We start from the raw sequence: 19,203 nt of genomic DNA, 5'->3' as shown, positions 1-19,203 counted from the left end.
TCCACTCTCATTTTGCAGAGGGGCCCCTAATGCCCAGAGAAGCGAAGGGAGGCAGAGATGCAGGGGAGCGGCTCAGAGTGAGTCCTGGAGGCAGCCAGTCACCTGCAGGGAACCCCGGCTCCACCCTCCCACCAGCTGCCCATCCATCCACAGGCAAAGCATCTAAGCCACTGGTTCTCAAAGTATGACCCTGGGATCCCTGGGGACCCCCCCCAAAAAAAACCATCAGGGAATCTATGAGGTTGAAACTGTTTTCATAAAAATATGAAGATTTTTTTTTCCTTTTTCACTCTCATTCTGTCATGAGTGTACAGAAGGGTTTTTTGAGAGGATACAAGACCCATCTTGAAGACATATGCAAAAAGATAGAACAATGACATTCTTCTCCCCAAATATGTTATTTCTGTTAACATATAATAAACTTATCGCTATAATTTTATATGAATTACTAAGTACTTTTTAAAGTTAAGTGTTAATTTCTAATAAACAAAAGCTCCTTGGGGGTCATCCATAATTTTTAAGATGGTAAAGGAGGACTGAAAGTAAAAAAGTTTGAGAACCACTGATTTGAACTCTTTAAGCCTCCATTTCCTTGTCTGTAAAATGAGCATAATGCTTGTTTCACAGGACAGCTCGAGGCTCAGAAAAGACACCTCATGGAAAATGCCTGGATAGTCTTCCTGGTAAGAGTGGCTGAGTAAGATCAGTATCCTGTTTCTTCAACCTCCACTCTCTCCAGCATCACCCCAGGGCAGGTCTTGCTTTTCTCTGGGGCTCAGAGAACCCAGAGTACGGGGTCCGGGGAGCAAAGCACTGTGGAGTATGCAGGTGCTTCTCTGCCAGGAGCCGAGCTGCATGCACAAGGCCCCCATCTGTGCCTGGGGCAGACCCCTGGGTCAAGGCCACCATCCAGCGAGTGACACTCCTACCAGGTGGCACACAGTAAGGTACCTGTCGGAAATTGCTGAGATCCCAGAAATCTGTCAGCGCATCTGCAGCTCACCTGTCTCACCAGCTGAGGGCAGAAAGCCCCCACAAGTAGAACGGCAGAGCAGGCTCCCGACACACACGCACAGAAAGCTTTGGACACGTCCAGAACAGGAAAGTCACATTTAGGGAATGTCTCCCTTAAACCACTGTTTTAAGAGCCATGACATTTCCCAGCCACGAGTAAGTAAGGGCTGCCAACCCGGCAACAGGGATGGTAAACACCCCTGGATAAGTCCCCACCCTAGAGTAAGGGAAACATCCTCGCAGTGCTCAGCTATCAGTTTTCCTTTAAACAAGAAGGATTCCAATATTATATTGCCTCCTTAGGCCTTTTTTGTTTTTGAGACAGAGTCTCACTCTATTGCCCAGGCTACAATGTCTTGGCATCAACCTAGCTCACAACAACCTCAAACTCCTGGGCTCAAGCAATCCTCCTGCCTCAGCCTCCCCAGTAGCTGGGACTACAGGCATGCGCCACCATCCCCGGCTAATTTTTTCTATATATTTTTAGTTGGCCAATTAATTTCTTTCTATTTTTAGTAGAGACGAGGGTCTCACTCTTGCTCAGGCTGGTCTCGAACTCCTGACCTTGAGCGATCCTCCCACTTCGGCCTCCCAGAGTGCCAGGATTACAGGGATGAGCCACCACGCCCAGCCCTCCTTAGCCTTTTAAATTACTGCTGCCTCCACCCCTCCCCCACCAGAGTCTGTCTTATTTCTAATTAAATACTGGGAGGAGTCAGAAGACGGACTCCTGAACTTGCCTGTCCACTAATTCCCTGTATAAATGATCCTCAGTTTCCTCATGTGTAAAATGGAGAGGAAAAAAATACACCCATCTCATAGGATTGTCAGGCATTAAGGAGAGAGATAAAGGATCTTTGTGAAGTCTAAGGTGCCATTTAGTAATTCTTGCTGTTAACATCTCAGGCAGGAAAAGCCAAATTGGTAGATCCTGTTCATATACAAGTAGATCTTTTTTAATGTATTCAGAAAAAATATATGTATACCTGGTTTGAGTTCAGAAAAAAAGCACTGATTTAGGCCAGGCCCGGTGGCTCACACCTGTAATCCTAGCACGGGGCAGGAAGATTGCTCGAGGTCAGGAGTTCGAAACCAGCCTGAACAAGAGCGAGACCCCTGTCTCTACTATAAATAGAAAGAAATTAATTGGCCAATTAATATATATAGAAAAAATTAGCCGGGCCTGGTGGCGCATGCCTGTAGTCCCAGCTACTCGGGAGGCTGAGGCAGGAGGATTGCCTGAGCCCAGGAGTTTGAGGTTGCTGTGAGCTAGGCTGACGCCACGGCACTCACTCTAGCCTGGGCAACAAAGCGAGACTCTGTCTCAAGAAAAAAAAAAAAAAAAAGGCAGTGATTTACTAAGAGCAAGTTCCTTGGAGTTTTGTTGGTATCCTTGATTCTATTAATGAACAATCTAAGTAAAATGGTTCTATAAACAGCCATACAATAGTGACCTGGGAGAAAACTGTCCTTTCCTGTGAATAACAAATAGCGAATATATACCTCTTTAGAGTTTACACAGTGATTTTACCTACATTGCCTCCTGATTCCTCTTCTGAACACTGAGAGGAAGCTATCATTAGTCTTCCCTCTGAAAAACAGGCCCAGAGAAGTGAAGTAACCTGCTCAAGGTTTTAAAGTGAGTCAGGGGTGCAGTCGGATCTTCTGAGCCTAATGCTCCCATTCTTTCCACCCTTCCCCCTCAGAAGACCCCACCTGAACTCCCAGGGAGATTATGTGGGCAGCTCTGGTCGCCAAAGGCTTTATATGAACCAATTTATCCAGCCTGCTACAGGATAACCAAGAGGGCTCTGCACCCCCATTTCCTCATCCCCAGTAAATGCCAACTGCTTTTTCTTGTCCCAGCTGAATGACGTCCCAGCCTTTCTCCTCAGTGTGCAGGGGCTGCCAGCACTCCTCAGAGGCCAGCTCCCTCCTGCCACCCAGGCAAACCTCCCAAGCAAGGTTTCCTCCTGAGCCACAGTGTGGAGGGGTTCGGGAGCAGGGCTCAGCTGAGGGGGCAGAGGAAAGGAGGGACCTGAGACATCCTTTCTAGGAAGGTGGAGATCTCAGAGGACCAAAGTCAGGGGCACTAGCCCTGTACCTACTGCTTATACCTTAGTGCTCTCTGCAGGTCACTCGACGACTGCCCTGGTCCTTGGTTACCTCATCCATAAAAATGCCTTGTATATTTCAGAAAGCTCTTTTGAATAAACCCAAGTGAAAGGAAGGCCCAAATGCTTGCTGTCTCTGTCTGCAGGAAAGCTTTATTTGATCTCGCCAACTATCTACCCCCAAATTGCACTTTTTCAATTCACATCAATATGTATTTCAGCCAATTGCTTCTACTCTTAACCTGAGATACATGGATATATTTTGGGGGGGGGCACTCAGACGTTGGGGGGGTGACTACACTTTCACTAACTTCTAAGTGAATTTGGCATTTCTTTATTACAAGCCCCAGTAGTATTGGCAATACCTGTGTCTCAGTCAGTAATAGAAATCAAGATGTTTTCATATCCTATCAGTTGTTGCAGGTCTCTTGAAATATTGTTTATAATCATCATAACTTGGAAATTATAGTGGTTATTAGATCTGTCTCTGGATCTGGTTATTGAATGCCTTGTTAAAGAAGGCTGTAGATTACCATGTCACACATTTGGTGTTTGAGTCTTTCAATAAGTATATTTCAGTAAAATTGGCTTCTTCTGTAATCCTATGTATTCTATTTCAGTTTAGGCATTTGAGAACATTGCGAGGAGTCCGTAAGCTTCACCAGACTGCTAGAAGGGATTTGGGCACAGAAAGAGTCAGAGCTCCCTGACCCAAAATGCTCCCCTGAGTGCTCAAGGATGTCTGTGACCAACCAAGCTCCCAGCACCAAGCTCCTCTGTGTACAGACGGACACCGAAGAGAGCCGGCTGAAGGGTGAGGCACCTCATCTCCTTATCCCCAACAAGTACTGGGAATTGCTATGTCGTCTAATTCTCACAAAGATCCAAGGAAGATGACCACTTGAGTATGTTTCAAAGAGGAAGAAACAACAGCTCACACAGTAGTAAGCAACAGAAGCCAAGGTAGGAGGATCATTTGAGCTCAGGAGTTCAAGACCAGCCTGAGCAAGAGTGAGACCCATCTCTACTAAAAAGACAAAAAATTAGCCGGGCGTGGTGGTGCACCCCTGTTGTCCCAGCTGCTTGGAGGCTGAGACAGGAGGATAGCTTGAGCCCAGGAGTTTGAGGTTGCTGTGAGCTAGGCTGACGCCAGGGCACTCTAGTCCGGGCAACAAAGCAAGACTCAGTCTTAAAAAAAAGGGGGGGGAGGGGAGCAAGAAGAAGCAGTAAGCAACAGCCACCCCAGCCCACCCTCCCTGCCCCTCTGTGGTCAAAGGCCATGTCTCACATTCCCCCCACGGGGCCCCATCCTGTAAAGGTGAAGAGCTGGACTAGGAGTCGGGTACAACCAGCTGTGTGACCAGGGGAAGTCACTCGACTTCTCTGAGCCTGTGAATCCTCATCACCACAGTGAGGATAAACACATCCATTCCACAGGGTTTCCTTGTGTGGGTTCAGTGAGAAAACATGTGTAAAGAGCTTAGCATGGTGACTGGCCCCTGCTAGCTATATCCTAAAAAGTAGCTATCATCACTATTAGAGAAGGGACTCAGCACACCGCATTTGTAGTTGCATTACAGCCCATTGAAGAAATTACAGGCACTTCTAAGGCCTCTCTCTCCAGCCTCCAATTCCGCTCATCAGAAATAGCCACGAGTTTTGTTTGTTTTCCCTCTCTCTCCCGGCATCCGTGACTTCTTAAAAGCCAAATGGACTTCCCCTCCTCCCCAGCGAGGAGCGCAGGCTGCAAAGATGAAAGCTTCCTCCGTTTCGGGGCCAGGGACGGCGGGCCCGGGTGGCGGGCTGCAGTGCAGGGACCCTGGGCTCGCCTGAGCAGGCCGCTGTCCCCAAGCTCGGCGCGGGCCGAGGGGAAGACCGCACCGCCCGCGTCTCTGCGTGCATGTGTGTCATTTATTTTCTTGCCTGGCTGGGGGGAGGTGGCTGAGGTTCCACAAGCTGTACCTGACAGATAATTACACAAAGACAAATCGTGCCCTGCCTTACCCTTCTCCCGGTATGGAAGCCTCCAGACTCCGTGTGTGTCGCGGGTGGGGGTGGGGGCGGGGATGCGCGGGGCGGCGGGGCGCAGCACCGCGGGCGGGGGAGGGGCCGGCCCCGGCTGACCCATTACTCATCTGCCAGCTGGGGTTGACAGAGGAGCCGGGAAGAGCTGGGGCGGGCTCTGCCTGAAGCACGGACACTTTTCCGCACTGGGTTCTGGCTCCCTCAGAGGGCGACAGACACAGCGGGCGTCGGCGCCCTCGCGGGGGCCTGGTCCAAAGTCGGTTGCTCCGTCAGGGGCCGGAAGCCAGACCGCTCGGGGGTCTCTGCAGCGCCCCCTGGGGGAGAAGCCACGCAGAGCCGGGAGGGGCCCGACGCCCCCAGACCTGGTTCGATTCCCACGCTGACGGAATTCCAGTTTCTCTAGTTTCTCGCCGGGGTTTCTCCTCATCTCCTAGATTCCTGCCCAGACCCTCTCGAATGCCACTATCTTCTCCTTTTTCCTTTCCCTTCCTAGTAAACCTTTTTGTGTGTTCGTTTCATGACAAGGATTTTTTTTTTCATGTTCCCAGGCGAAAACCTGGAACACTGTGTATATAGCCTCCAAACCTCCTACACATTTTTTAAAAATTGAAAATGGTAGTGATGTTCACTGTAATCTTGAATGTATAATTATTTTATGTTGACCAGCATGGAAACTAATAAAAATAAATCGAGCCTATAAACATATTAAGCTTACTATTTTTTAAAAAAAAAAAAAAACATCTGCTCAGGGATGTTAAGACTTTAGTTTTAAATTCTCCCCAAACTGAAGGAGAGCCCCAACTTCCTCATCAATGAAATGGAGAAAAAAATACTATTGTGAACTAAAATAAAATATTAAGCCTTCCTCCCAGCTGACCAAATGGACCCCCTCTTGGCCAAGGGAACCCCAGAAATACCCCAAAACTGAGCTGCTGGCCATAAGAAGGAAGGTCAGACATGCCTCATCATCACGCCCCTTCCTTCTTGGAGATACCCTTTGTAACTCGTTAACAGGACTAAGGCTAGACAAAGCTTAAATCACACCTGCCCGTCAGCCATTAACAGATCACTTGAGTCTGGGTATACCGAGTCCAGTATATGTCCGGTGGCTTGTCTCTGATTAACAGACTTCCTTATCTCAACTTAAAACATTCCAAGCCTTTAGACAAAGCTTCATTTCTTTAACTCATCACAAATCAGAGAATCTTCACACCCACCTATAACCTGTAATGCCCTGCTTTGAGATGCGCTGACTTTGGGGGCTAAACCGATGTATGCCTTCCATGTATTGATTTTCAACTTTACATGTAATTCCTGTCTCTCTGAAATGTATACCAAACTGTAACCCAACCACAGCAAGACCACTTGCTAAAGGCTTCTTGGGCATGGCTCTCCAGGCCACGGTTGCATGTATTCGGCTCAGAATAAACCTCTTTAAATTATTTTACAGAGTTTGAGTTCTTTTCCATCGACACTATCTTCCTCAGAGAGTTCTTGCTTAGTGCAAGGCATACTACTGCGTTCACTTATTTATTCATGGAGCATCTATTAAGTACCAGCAGAATGTCTGGCACCAGGCATGACTTAGTTTGGTCTGTATCATCAAAGAGAAGGACGGAATATGTAAGAGTCCTCTGGGAGGGGCCCCCAAGGCAGGAGTGATTGATGAACTCCACCGAGGGGTCAGGGAGAGCTTCAGTGAGGAGGCTTTGTGATCAATAGTTATCTCTTGGGCCATTTTCTTTAACACAGAGTTTGGCCTCCTTTTGTTCCTCAAAACAGATTGCCACCTGCCAGACTCCCTCCCTCACTATATCTATATGTGGCATCTCAATCTCAGTTCATTCTTCCCTCCGGCCTTCTCTGAACCCCCAAGTGAGACTAGCAATCATCTCTGCTCCCAGAACCCCACACACTGACCTTTATCTCACAGCGGAATTACCTGGGGTTGGACCTGCTCCCCCACAGGAACCCTGGACCCTCAGGGCAGGGGCCACCTCTTCCTTCCCCAGCCACCATCCTCACCGTCCCCACATCCCCACGCTGGCACAGAGCAGGCTCACAACTGCTGCTGAGCTGACCCAGCCTCTCCCCATCAGTCTCCTCTGGCTCTGTCATTCTCCCCCTTTCCCTCCCTCCTCCCTCTGTCCTCTTTCTCCATTTGGCTTCTGCTCATCCTCCTCTCTCCAGCTCTGCAGAGCCTCCTCCCTGCTCTTTTGTTCTCTTTGGGAGGATCTATAACAGAGGAAAGATGCCCCCCTCCTTGTCGGGCACATTCATTCACCTCCCTCGCCCGTGCCCGGCCATCGCAGTGGGTAACACTCTTCTCCCTGCCATTTTCTGCCTTCTCTTGGCTCCTCTCTCTCCCCAGAGCTGGGGGCTGAGCTCTAACAGGTGGTCCCAAGTCCCACCCAGTCTCAGTGGCAGCCGTTTCTGCACAAGCCCCGCCCCCCCACATATTCCCATCCAGGCACAGCCCGGTCCACACACACACATTTTCCCTACACAGGCTCCACTGTGCACACATGCACCCACACACACACACACACACACACACACACACACACACACACATCCAGGGGCTGCCAGCCTTTCGGTGAGGAGCCACTTTTCCTTTTCTGAAAAGGGGTAGGGGATACCTTGAAGAGTAAACCCACAAGTTCTTTGGAGGGCACCCCCCTGTACTATTGGAAATTCCAGCAAACCTCAGGGGACAGGGTCCTCAAATGTCAACAGGCCTGGAGAAGATTCAGCAAGGAAAGTCCAGGTCCCCCAAAATACAGCTCCTCCCCGCAATCCAAGTCACGTGTGCTCAAGGATGCTGGACCAGTGGTCCCTGGTCAAGTCTTGGCCTGGGCACTGCTTCCCAGAGGTGTTCCTCCCAGCCCGCCAGGTCCTCCTGGCTCTGCCTGATGTGCCCTAATAGCTCCTTGCTCCCTGAGAGCCTTTTGACTCCCTCCACACTGAGGATCTCACCTCTGGGGTGTCCTGAAGCTCTGGACACCAATGTCCCACTCCCTTTACTTTCTAACCATCCTAGTCATCACTCTTCTTGTGGCTCCCCTTGCATCCCAGCCCCTCTTCCCCAGCTTCTGTTGGTTACACACCCGTCCCAAACCACACCTGCTCCTCTTTCTTCCCTGCCCCCAGCCTACTCAGCCACCCTCTTCTACAGAGAGCCTCCCTGAATTCATGAGGACACAGAGGACACTCCCTTGTTTGGGACATTCTCTTTGGTCTCTACCCTTAACCTAGAGTCATAGATTGACATAGTTTGCAGAACCTCAGGGTCCATCCAATGCAACCTCCTTATTTCCCAGATGAGAGAGCTGAGGCTGTAGAGGGGACGTAGGTTACCAAGGGCACACGGCTCAGTCACCTGTATGTAAACAGCATGCATTCACTCTTTGTTCAGTGCTCATATACTGTTATACAGATATCGGCAGACTCATTCCATGGCCTGGGGTGATGGTGTGGTTGGTGAAGGTGGGCCTGGGGGAGATGAGAGCTGAGAATAATTCTGCATAGGACCCCTGGGACAGACAGCCTCCTCCTGTTTCTTTCTGAGTCATCCTTAGGAACCTCAAAGCTGGGGAGGTGGTTAACTGGCTGACACAGTCACCCTTCACTTGGAGGAGAGCTCTCCAGGAGATGCTGGACTGGCATGGCAGTCTCTCTCTCTCTGTCTCTGTCTCTCTCTCTCCCCTCACCCCCCTCCCCTCTCCTGGGAGTTCTTGGTCTTCAGGGAGGGAAACATTTCTGGTAAATGAGGAGGCCATGGGCAAGAGCTCAGGAGAGAATAGTGTTCATTCTTGGGGTCAGTCTTCACCACCTGGAAACGATGGGAGGGGTGCTGAAGGCGTCTTTCTGTGGGCATAAGGACAAAGGTCAGGGTCAGCCAAGAAACAGACAATGAGGGAAACCATGGGGAAAAAGAGAAACAGAGATGGCCCAGTACCGGAAAGGAGTCAGCCAAGTTTCTCACCAGGCTGAATCCCAAGCAGGAAGAGATGACTATTTTCACCCCAGGTCCTGGCACAAAGAAGAGAGTGATGGGGAGGAAGGGGAGTGGGGGGCTCAAAGAACACGAAACGGAAAAACAGGAGAAATGGAAGAAACAAAGGAAGCCCCTTAAGAAGCAAAGAGGGGAGCAGAAAGGAAGGGCAGCGACATGGAGGCGGCAGGAAGGCAGGGACACGACTCGGGAGAAGGGCAGAGGAGGGGTGGGCGCGAGGAGCCAGCCGTCCTCCCGCGCCCACCGCGGGCTCCGGGCGGCCGCCGGGGGGCGCCGGGCGCACCGTGCGCTCCCCGCGCCTCGCCCGCCCGCCCGCCCGCCCGCGCCTCGGCCCCGCCACACTCCAGCAGAAGCCATTACAGAGAACAAACTACCTTCTTGTCTCCGAGATGGGTCCCCGGGGCGGAAGGCAAATTGCCTGCCTCGTGCATAATAAACCAGGCGTGGAGAGCCGCGCGGAGGAGGCCGCGCCGCCACCGGGCAGCCTGGCGGCGGACACCGAGGGAGGCGGGGAGGGGGGACAGTGCCTCCCGCCCCCGCCCCCGCCCGCGCCCGCCCGGAGCCCCTGCGGAGGGGCGGCTCCCAGCTCCAGGAGCAACTCAAACCGCTTTGAACCCCGGGCGGCTCCTCGGTAGCCCCATCCCCGCACCTAGTCCGCACACAAGTTTAGACTGTCCGCACCAAGCACGCGGTGCCTCTGCTCGGTCCGTTCCCTCTGCCTGGAATGCCTTCCTTCCCCGTGAAAAAGCGGCTGCCCTTCGCGTCGTTCAGGTCCCTGCTCAGAGGTTACATTCTCCTCACTTTGAACTCTCAACAGTCAGAAATAATAAAACAGCTCTTTCTTCGGGCTAAAGTAGCAGCACTTTGCTCAGACTCCCAGTATTTAGCGATTACATCCAAGGAGCAAGGGAAAGCAAGAAATGGCCTGGCCTACATCATGGGGAACTGTAAGTAGACTCAGGCGGCCTCCTAAAACCCTATGAGGGGACTCAGCAAGAGGTGAGAGTGGGAAAAGGGGACTGGGGTCAGTTTAAGGAGGCCCTGGACCAACTTGTTAGCGGGCTTAATTTTATCCTGACCTTGACTGGGAGCTGTGGGATGATTTCAGCCAGGAGAGCATCATATCAGATTTGCACTTTAGAAGGATTATTTCAGCAGCAGAGTCAAGTATGGATTAAATGGGGTCAGGCTGAAGACAGGACGATCAGATAGGAGGTTCTGGTATTCATCCAGACGGGAAGCGGAGAAAGCCCAAACCAAGGCAGGAGTAATAGAAATGGAGAGAAGCAGCCAGGCTGGAGTGTGCCTAGGAGGCCAAACTGGCAGGTACCAGCAGGTGACTGATTGGACATGAGGGATGGGGAAAGGGAAAGAGGAAAACAAACAAGCCTGGCTCCCAAATTGGGTTTAGATTAAAAACCTGGGGGAAAGGTGATACCACCCAGGAAAGAAAAAGTGGGTTTTACAGGTAGGGCATGCTGTTTTTGAGGTGCTGCAGGGATATTTTAAAAAAAAACCCTAAATATGAATCTGCAGCTCAGAAGGAAACTCTGCTGGGGAGACAGGTCTGGGAGCATCAGCATAATTTCAGTGGCTTGAGGACAAAAGAGGAGGTGTGATTACTCTCAAAAGCATGGGCACAAGGAGAAGAGGGCCCAGGACAAAACACCAGAGAATACCTACCTTTAAGAGACAGGCAGAGGAAGAGGATCCCACTTCTGCTGAGAAGGACTGGTCAGAGAGGTGACATCAAGAGCAAAAAAGGAGTTTCAAGGAGTGATCATTAGTGTCAAATGCTGCAGACAGGTCAAGGAAGTGTCAGGAAAAATTGTCAGGAAAGACTTTAAAAGGGACAAAGATTATTGGGTGTCCTGTCTAATTTACCCTTCAGGGTGATCTCTGCCTTACATTGTCTGGGAGCTATTTTACCACTCTGTTAAATTGTAGAAAACATAATAATGCAGATGATTTTTGCCCATAGAAATGCAAATTAGTTGTGTCTAGTAGAGTGCAATTGATTAGTGCCCTGTGGATAAACCCGTTTCATATCTATTTGCAAATTCTTTTCAGAATTCCTGGTTGACCTATATAAGTGTGGTACTTTGAATTTTCCTTTGAACCAGATGAAATATGTTACTGGAACCCTGATTAATTAATGGATTAAATGCACTTTTTAACATGTGTTCATTTTATATTTGTGTGAAAGTTATTATTTAAACTTTAAGAACATTATTCTGAAACAGAAGAAAATAACTGAAAAGTGACCATTAGATTTGACCACTAGAGCAAGATCTGCTTGGCAAGCTTGGCAAGAGCAGAAGACAAGATTTTAGCCAGGTGCGGCGGCCAGCACTTGTAATCCCAGCTACTCAGGAGGCTGAAGTGGGAGGATTGCTTGAGGCCAGGAGTTTGAGACCAGCCTGGGCAACACAGGGAGACCTAGTCTCTAAAAAAAGTTTTTTTTTTTTAAAAGACAGATTGTACTGTGTTAAGAGGGAGAGAGGAGGGTGAAATGAGGAATGAAAGACAATGGTTGTCAAGGAACTTGGCGTGAAGGGAAGGAAAGACATTGGGTATTAACGGGAGGGCACCATATTGTGCGAAGAAGGAAGGATTTAAGAAAAAATGTGCATGACTTCATGATGTAGATAAGAGCTGGCACTGTAATTCCTCTTTAACTTGTCAATACTGGCCAGGTGCAGAGGCTCACATCTGTAATCCTAGCACTTTGGGAGGCCAAGGCAGATGATTACTTAAGGCCAGTAGTTGAAACCAGCCTGAGCTACATAGAAAGCCCTCTCATAGCTCCACCCTTATTCCCTTCCTAACCCTTCTACAAAAACTAGAAAAAATTAGCCAGGCACAGTGGTGCATGCACCTGTAGTCCCAGCTACTCAGGAGACTGAGGCAGGAGAAATGCTTGAACCCAGGAGTTGGAGGTTGCTGTGAGCTATGATGATACCATTGCACTCTAGCCGGGGAAACAGAAGGAGACTTTGTCTAACAATAAAACAAGTAAATAAATAAATAAATAAAAATTGTCAATACTTTGGTAAGCTGTGCTGTGTATAAAAGCAATGACAGAGGCACACATGAGGCGGTAGTGGGGGAGCTCTATGAAATGACAAAGGAAGGGCTCTTAATTTGACATGGTGGGGTGCAGGCCCTCTGTGAGGAGGTAGCTCCGGATTTGAGTCTTTAAATAAGAGTGAGCCAAGTTATCTTTTCCTAAGATAATTATGGAGGCTCAAAAAAAGTCAGACATATTGCACTGAGTCAATATGAAGTGTTATGAAGGAAGCAAGCTGTGGTGGGAAAGCCCTATAGTCGAACGATCTAGATCTTTCTCTTGCCACTGATTTGCCATGAACATTATAGATACAGAAGCAATATGTTCTGCATGGAAAATTCGTGCAGTACATTTGAAATTGTACTTTCCTGAAAATCTAGGTTGTTTAGTTGCCATCATTTTGACATCCTTAAATGACACCAGAATCATGGATTCCACGTTAGTGCTTACAGGGAAACTCGAGGATCACGGATCCAAGCCCCTGCCTTTTTAAAATGCCATTCTAGTCATCTAAATTCCAAACTCCTAACTTTTTACATATCAAAAATGGGAAGGTGTTTCCCTGACCTGGGAATGCTTCAGTGTTATCGGCGATCTTAGATACCTGCATCCGACCTGCTCGACCAGCCCATTGACCTAAACTTAAATGCTAGGCTTTTCTCCTCAATCCATCAAAATCCCAATGGTTGTACAATTGCCCTGAGATTCTCTTACCCCCATGGAGATCTTAAATACAAGAGGAACCTTAAATATGCAGAGGAAGGGGTCTGTGTTCTCTTATCAAAAAGGAACCTATTTTTGAGCAATGAGGTCTGTTTTTCTTTTCCTACTCTAGTAAGCATCTGCCTTTTTAAAAAGGAGCCCTGGTATTCCAGCTTCTTTTTGTGGCATGTAGCCAGGACCAAAGGGACAGGCATCAAAAAAATTGTTTTAATAAGTGAAGAGACTGTTAATAGCCCTTCAGGTTATTAGAAGGAGAGAGCTGGAGCCTTGGGAGCCCTGAGGCTGGAAGCCTCTCAGGTTTATTTGCTGAGTTTTCCTCCTAGCTGGCCCGCTGGGTGTTGGGGATGGGAGATAGCAGAATTCCTTTTAAGGTCTAACTTCAGAGGCCCATTATTCTGCAAGTTGCATGAAATCACATATATGAAAGTGCCTGGCACACTTACTTAATAAATGTTAACTCCTTCCCCATTGCAAGCCCCCATTCTAACCGTGTGAAATCTCAGATGGTTTCATTGAAGGAAGGAGGAGCTAACATTTTCATCCCATGATAGAATGTCACACGCAGCAAAGTCAGTGAAGTTAGATGGGCAAGTGACAAGGTAAAGACAGAAAGAAGGTAGGCAGGGGCCAGCTAAGGTAGAGCTCATAGGAAATTAAAGTGTGGGTTTTATTTTAAGTGGAATAAGAAGCCATAAGATCTGAAGTAGAGGAGTGATGGGATGTGATTTACATTTTAAAAGGATTACTCTGGTTATATTATTTTTGTTAAAAACTGCTATGGTCTGCTATGTTTGTGTCCTCCCAAAATTCATATGTTGAAATCCTAACCCCCAAGCTGGTGATATTAGGAGGTGGGAGATTTGGGGAGGTGAGTAGGTCATAGGGCGGAGCCCTCGTGGTTGGGATTAGGCACACTGACAAAAGAGGCCCTGGAGAGCCGCCCTGTCCCTCCCTCCATGTGAGGACACAGTGAGAAGGTGCCATCTATGGACTAGGAAACAGGTCCTCACCAGACACTGCTGTCAGCACCTTGTTCTTGAACTTTCCAGCCTCCAGAACTGTGAGAAATAGATTTCTGTTGTTTGGAAGACAACAGTATTTTGTCCTATTAATAGCAGCAGACTCAGATAAAGGCTAATTTTCTAGTGTTGGTGGTGAAACTAAGAACAGTTTCCTTTTTCCAGATCAGGTAACAATTCCCTAGGGAATTGCTACCAATGCCCTGCTGTGGGAAACAGCCTCTAAGAGCACTAAGACTGGAAGTAGGGACACCACTTAGCCACTGCAGGAGTCTAGGGAGAGCTGATGGGCCCTTGGACTGGAAGATGGCTGAGGACACAATGTGGAGTGGTAAGATTTGGGACACTTGTTCATTTAGTCTCCAACTGTGCTAGCTCTTCCTTCTGCTACTGTGGTAGTATCATTATCATCAATTTATGTATAAGAAAATTAAGACCCAGAAAGTGTCCATAACTTGTCCAAGGTCAAATGGCTAATAAATGGAGTTTACGCTAGAACTCATGTCTCAATTCTCAAACCAGAGAGAAAATAGATCTAGATTCTTTTTGCTGTTTGCTTTGTTTTGTTTTTGAGACGGTGTCTTGCTGCGTTGCCTGGGCTAGAGTGCAGTGGTGTCATCATAGCTCACTGCAACCTTAAACTCCTAGGCTCAAGTGATCCTCCTGCCTCAGCCTCCCGAATAGCTGGGACTATACTTGTGTGCCACCATGCCTGGCTAAGTTTTCTATTTATTGAAGAGATGGGGTCTCGCTATGTTGCTCAGGCTGGTCTTGAACTACTGGCCTCAAGTGATCTTCCTGCCTCAGCCTCCCAGAGTGCTAGGATTATAGGTGTGAGCCACCATGTCCAGCCAAAACAGATCTAGATTCTAAGAGCAGGAAGGGTCTGGATCATTGTCATGCTTAGCCATGCTGTTAAAAAATTACAAGTAGGCCCACCACACAGAGCACTAAGTCTTGGGACACCCCAAAGAATCTAGGGTGTAGTGCCTAGCATGGCCACAGCTGAGCTGCGGGGCCTGGGAAGCCCTCTTATTCTATAACCTTGGGATTTGTGCCTGAGAATCTGGCACCATCTCCTACTTGAGCCGAGGGGATGGGTCTTAGGACCATTGGAAGGTGAAGGGGCCACCACTCCCTCCTGGATAAGAGCCAGAAGGTAGTGCCTATTTACTGAAGTTTAGGAGGTGAAGGAACACAGAGGGTCTTAATAGGTTGAGATGGGGAACTCTCCCTCAGACTAGGGGGGTGAGGTGGGAGACATTGAATTTCCTAATGTGTTCAGAACTCACCCAGAAGGAGAAGAGACAGGAAACCAAATCGAGAAATGGTTTGAAGAATCAGAAACAGTTAACTGAGGAGAGACCTCTCAGAAGAGACAAGGCATCATGACGACTTCATTTCAATATCAAAAGGCCTGCCTGGGGAAGGGGCAGACTACTCAGACAGCAGTGTCTTGAAGGTAGAACCACAGCAGCCTTGGGTAAAACCTGCAAGGAGCCAGATTCATGCTTAGTAGAAGGAAGACATGTCTTCCAATTAATCCTGTCAAAATAATAGAAAAGCCTGTTTTTTAAAGGTGGTGATAATAAATCAACAGTGCTGCACGTTTACATATATTAGCTTGAAACATATAAAATTGCTGCCATTCAACCATTTTTGCTCTACAAAAACAGTAATTTCCTGTGGCTCAATTGACTACATCTTCCTATCTCAGAATAATTCCCAAAGCCATTTTAATGGCCTACAGGTCCTCACAGGGTCTGTTCCACCTCCCTTCTCTCACTCCATTCCTTACCACTCTCCTCTGCTCTTACTGCTCCCCCAGCCACACTCCTTGCTGGTCCTGCGACCCTCTAAACTCATTTCTGCCTCAGGGCCTTTGCAGTTGCTGTTCCCTCAGCCTAAAAACGTTCTTTCCCCAGATGTAAGTCCAGCCTACTTGTCCTCTTCTCCTGGATGTTTTTTCCCTTGAAATCCCCAAATTCCTTTCTAAGGGGCCTGGAGAGTCACACTTTACAAATGATAAGATCTCATTATTAAATGGATTTTTTTGGGTTTGTTTTTTTTTTGACCCAGTATAATGTGGCTTACTTTCCAACCTGATTCCTGTACAGCAACAGTCCCCAAACTTTTCGGCACCAGGGACTGGTTTCATGGAAGACAATTTTTCCACGGATGGGGAGACAGCAGCGGAGTATAGCATTACATGTTATCTTAACCCAAGCATTTCTTTCTACTGACTCCAAGTCTTTAGACAAAGCTTAACTCTTTCAACCAATTGCTGACTAGAGAATCCCTAACATCTACCCATGCCTTGTAAGCCTCACCTTTGAGATGTCCTGCCTTTCTGGGCTGAACCAACGTAGACCTTCCATGTACTGATTTGTGACTTTGCCTGTAATTCCTGTCTGTCTCCGTGAATGTATAAGAGCAAACCGTAACCTGGCCACCTCAGGGACATTTTCTCAGGAGCTCTTGAGACTGTGCTCCCTGGGCCTTGGTCACTCATATTCAGCTCAGAATAAACCTCTTTAAATATTTTCGCAGAATTTGTTTTCTCCATCCACACTTTCTCTAACCACCCAACACAAAATAGCACATCTGTGCTCCCTTGGTCCTTCTCTGTGCCCCTTACCCTGCTCTGGGTCTCTCCTTGCTCCTACCTGACATCATTTGTTGGTTCATTGTCTTTTTCCTGTTATTACATTGTAAGTTCCATGAGAGCAGAGTCTTTTGTTCCCTGCTGTGTCCCTAGGTTTTGATATAGTATCAGACACATGGTAAATGTTCAATACATATTTTTTTGCATGAATGAAAGAATGATTTCTGATAAGGAAACTAAGGCCCAGAGAGGACAAGCGATTTTCCCAAAGACACGGAGCTGGTGCCTGGGGAAGCTGGGGGCACACCTGAACATGCAGATCCCAAGATCCAGATGGCATAAAGAGCCACCCTGCATTCCAGGCCCCTGATGGTCTCAATGCAGAGCCCGTTTGTCTCTAGAGCTGAACTGCAGCTTCTGCTCTGGGTCCACAGTCGGACCAGATGGCCTCAGAGGGGCTTTCAATTTTTGAGATTCTATTATCCACAGTTAAGCATCCATTTTAGTGAGGGGATCACAGGGCCTCTCTGGGAGCAAGGTTTTGGTCCCCCCTCAGGCTATCGCATGGCTCTGGGAATCAGCCCCTATGCTAGGACTTGACAGGTTACTGTTTGAAAAGAAGTCCCAACCAGTGTCTCTTTTGGGGAGCTGGAACATTAATCTGAGCCTCAAAATATGAGATATTCCCCAGTTTGCAAATGAATGCAGGATGTGTTTGCATAGCGACCACCAAGAGAGCAGTATTATGTGGAGAGGAACAAAAAGACAAAGCTCCTCCGTTCAATTCTGGGAGCTGATGGCTCTGCTCTCCCCGGGAGGTTGCCTCTGTGTAGCTAATTACAACGAGTAAAGGAAATGGGAAAGTGAGTGCGGATGAAGTGATCTTTCTCCTCCCCCAGGTTCCCGCTTTGCAAAGAGCTGGTCTTTTGGTTTCAGAACCCTTGGGGGCTGGCACGATGGGCTCTATCAGGCCCAGCTGGATGGGCACATTCTCCTAATGTCTGTCAGGTCTCTGCAGAGCAGTGTTTGTGTTATGTTTGTGGCAGAAGGGGGGTGTGGGATGTTGTAGGCAGCGGGGACAAGGTGGGGGCGGGAGGCTTCTGGGTGTTAAGAGATCAAAGTCACCAACTTACATTTGAATAGCATTTCGCAATTTACAAAAAGGCTTTTCTATTATCTCCTGTCTTTGAATGCTCACAACATTTTAGAGATAAAGACACGGTAGCTCTGAAAGGTGTGCTGACCTGCCAAGCATCAGTTACAAGAGGCTTTGCTGAGATTTTAACCTAAATCTTCTCATTCCAGAGTCCTTGCTCTTTTCATAACCCTGGGCAATTGGTCACATCTTTCCAGATGTCCCTAAGGAAAGGAGTGAAAGGGACTGATACCCACTGCTTCCCTTTCTCTAGAATAACAAAAGCTAACATTTACTGACTACTCACATGCTGGGAACTCTGCTAAGCACCTTCTATGAGACAGGAACTATTGCTGGTCCATTTCACAGAAAAGAAGAAAGATGTAGAGAGGCAAAGTAACTCACCCAAGGAGCAAATAGTGAAGGAGGATTTGAACACTGTCTGTATTAATCAGGATGGGGCACACCGTGTTGCAGTAACAAACCACCGTGAAATTTCAGTCTCTTAACAAAACAAAGCTTTACTTGTCCCTCAAACTACATGTTCATCACAGGTTGACCAAAGGGCTCTGCTTCACAGAGTCACTCAGGGATCAAGGCAGAGGGACTCCACTATTGCGAAGCTGCACCATCTGGAATAAATGGGCTCCTGTCACTAGGGCACGGGAAGAAAACGCTGGAGGATCTCACACTAGCAATTAAATGCTTTGGTCTGGAAGTGACATGCCACTGCTGTTTATAGCACACAGGCCAAACTAGTCAGATTGGCCTTGTCCAACAGCCAGGGAACTCGGAAAGAGAGAACCCAGTATCAGTAAGTACTGGTCATGTCTATCGGGTTGGCAGACGGACTCTCGAGTCCATGCTATGCTACTTCATCAAGCATGAACTCCTTCCTCTAGGTTACATTCCCTTTATGCATTGTGTTCATGGCTTTGCTTCCCTCCCTCTTTCCTTCCCTCTATTCCTGCATTCCTTCAACACGTACTGAGCAAATACATACTGAGCACTCTGTTGGGTGATGGGGATACTAAAATAAATGATACATGCTCTCTGTCTTCAAGTGCCCTTATTTTAAGAGGAAAGTGCTAATGTGTCATACACAAAACTCCAGTGATCAAAGCAGGTTATAAATGAGATCAGCAAGACATAGCTAACCCATGGGACCACTCAAAAGGGAGAGAAAGTGAGCAATGAGTCAGGCAAGGCTTCCTGGAGGAGATGGCCTTTGAGCTGGGCCCCCTAAAGATAAGTAGAATTTGGAAATGAGAGAAAGTAAAGGGACATGGACTCTCCAGGCAGAGAAAAGGGCTTGGACAAAAGCACAGAGGCAGGAAGGTGCAGGGGCATAACACGAACAAGGCCTGACTCCACTGGACTGTATTGAAATGCAGGGTAAGCCAAAGAAAGGATTGAATGACTTGGGGTCATCTCATGGAGAAATTTGAACTTCACATTTTGGTGTGGAAGCACGAACAGGAGC

Source organism: Microcebus murinus, chromosome 2 (assembly GCF_040939455.1).
Source record: "Microcebus murinus isolate Inina chromosome 2, M.murinus_Inina_mat1.0, whole genome shotgun sequence".
Taxonomy (NCBI): Eukaryota; Metazoa; Chordata; class Mammalia; order Primates; family Cheirogaleidae; genus Microcebus; species Microcebus murinus.
Note: the sequence above shows the minus strand (reverse complement) of the source record.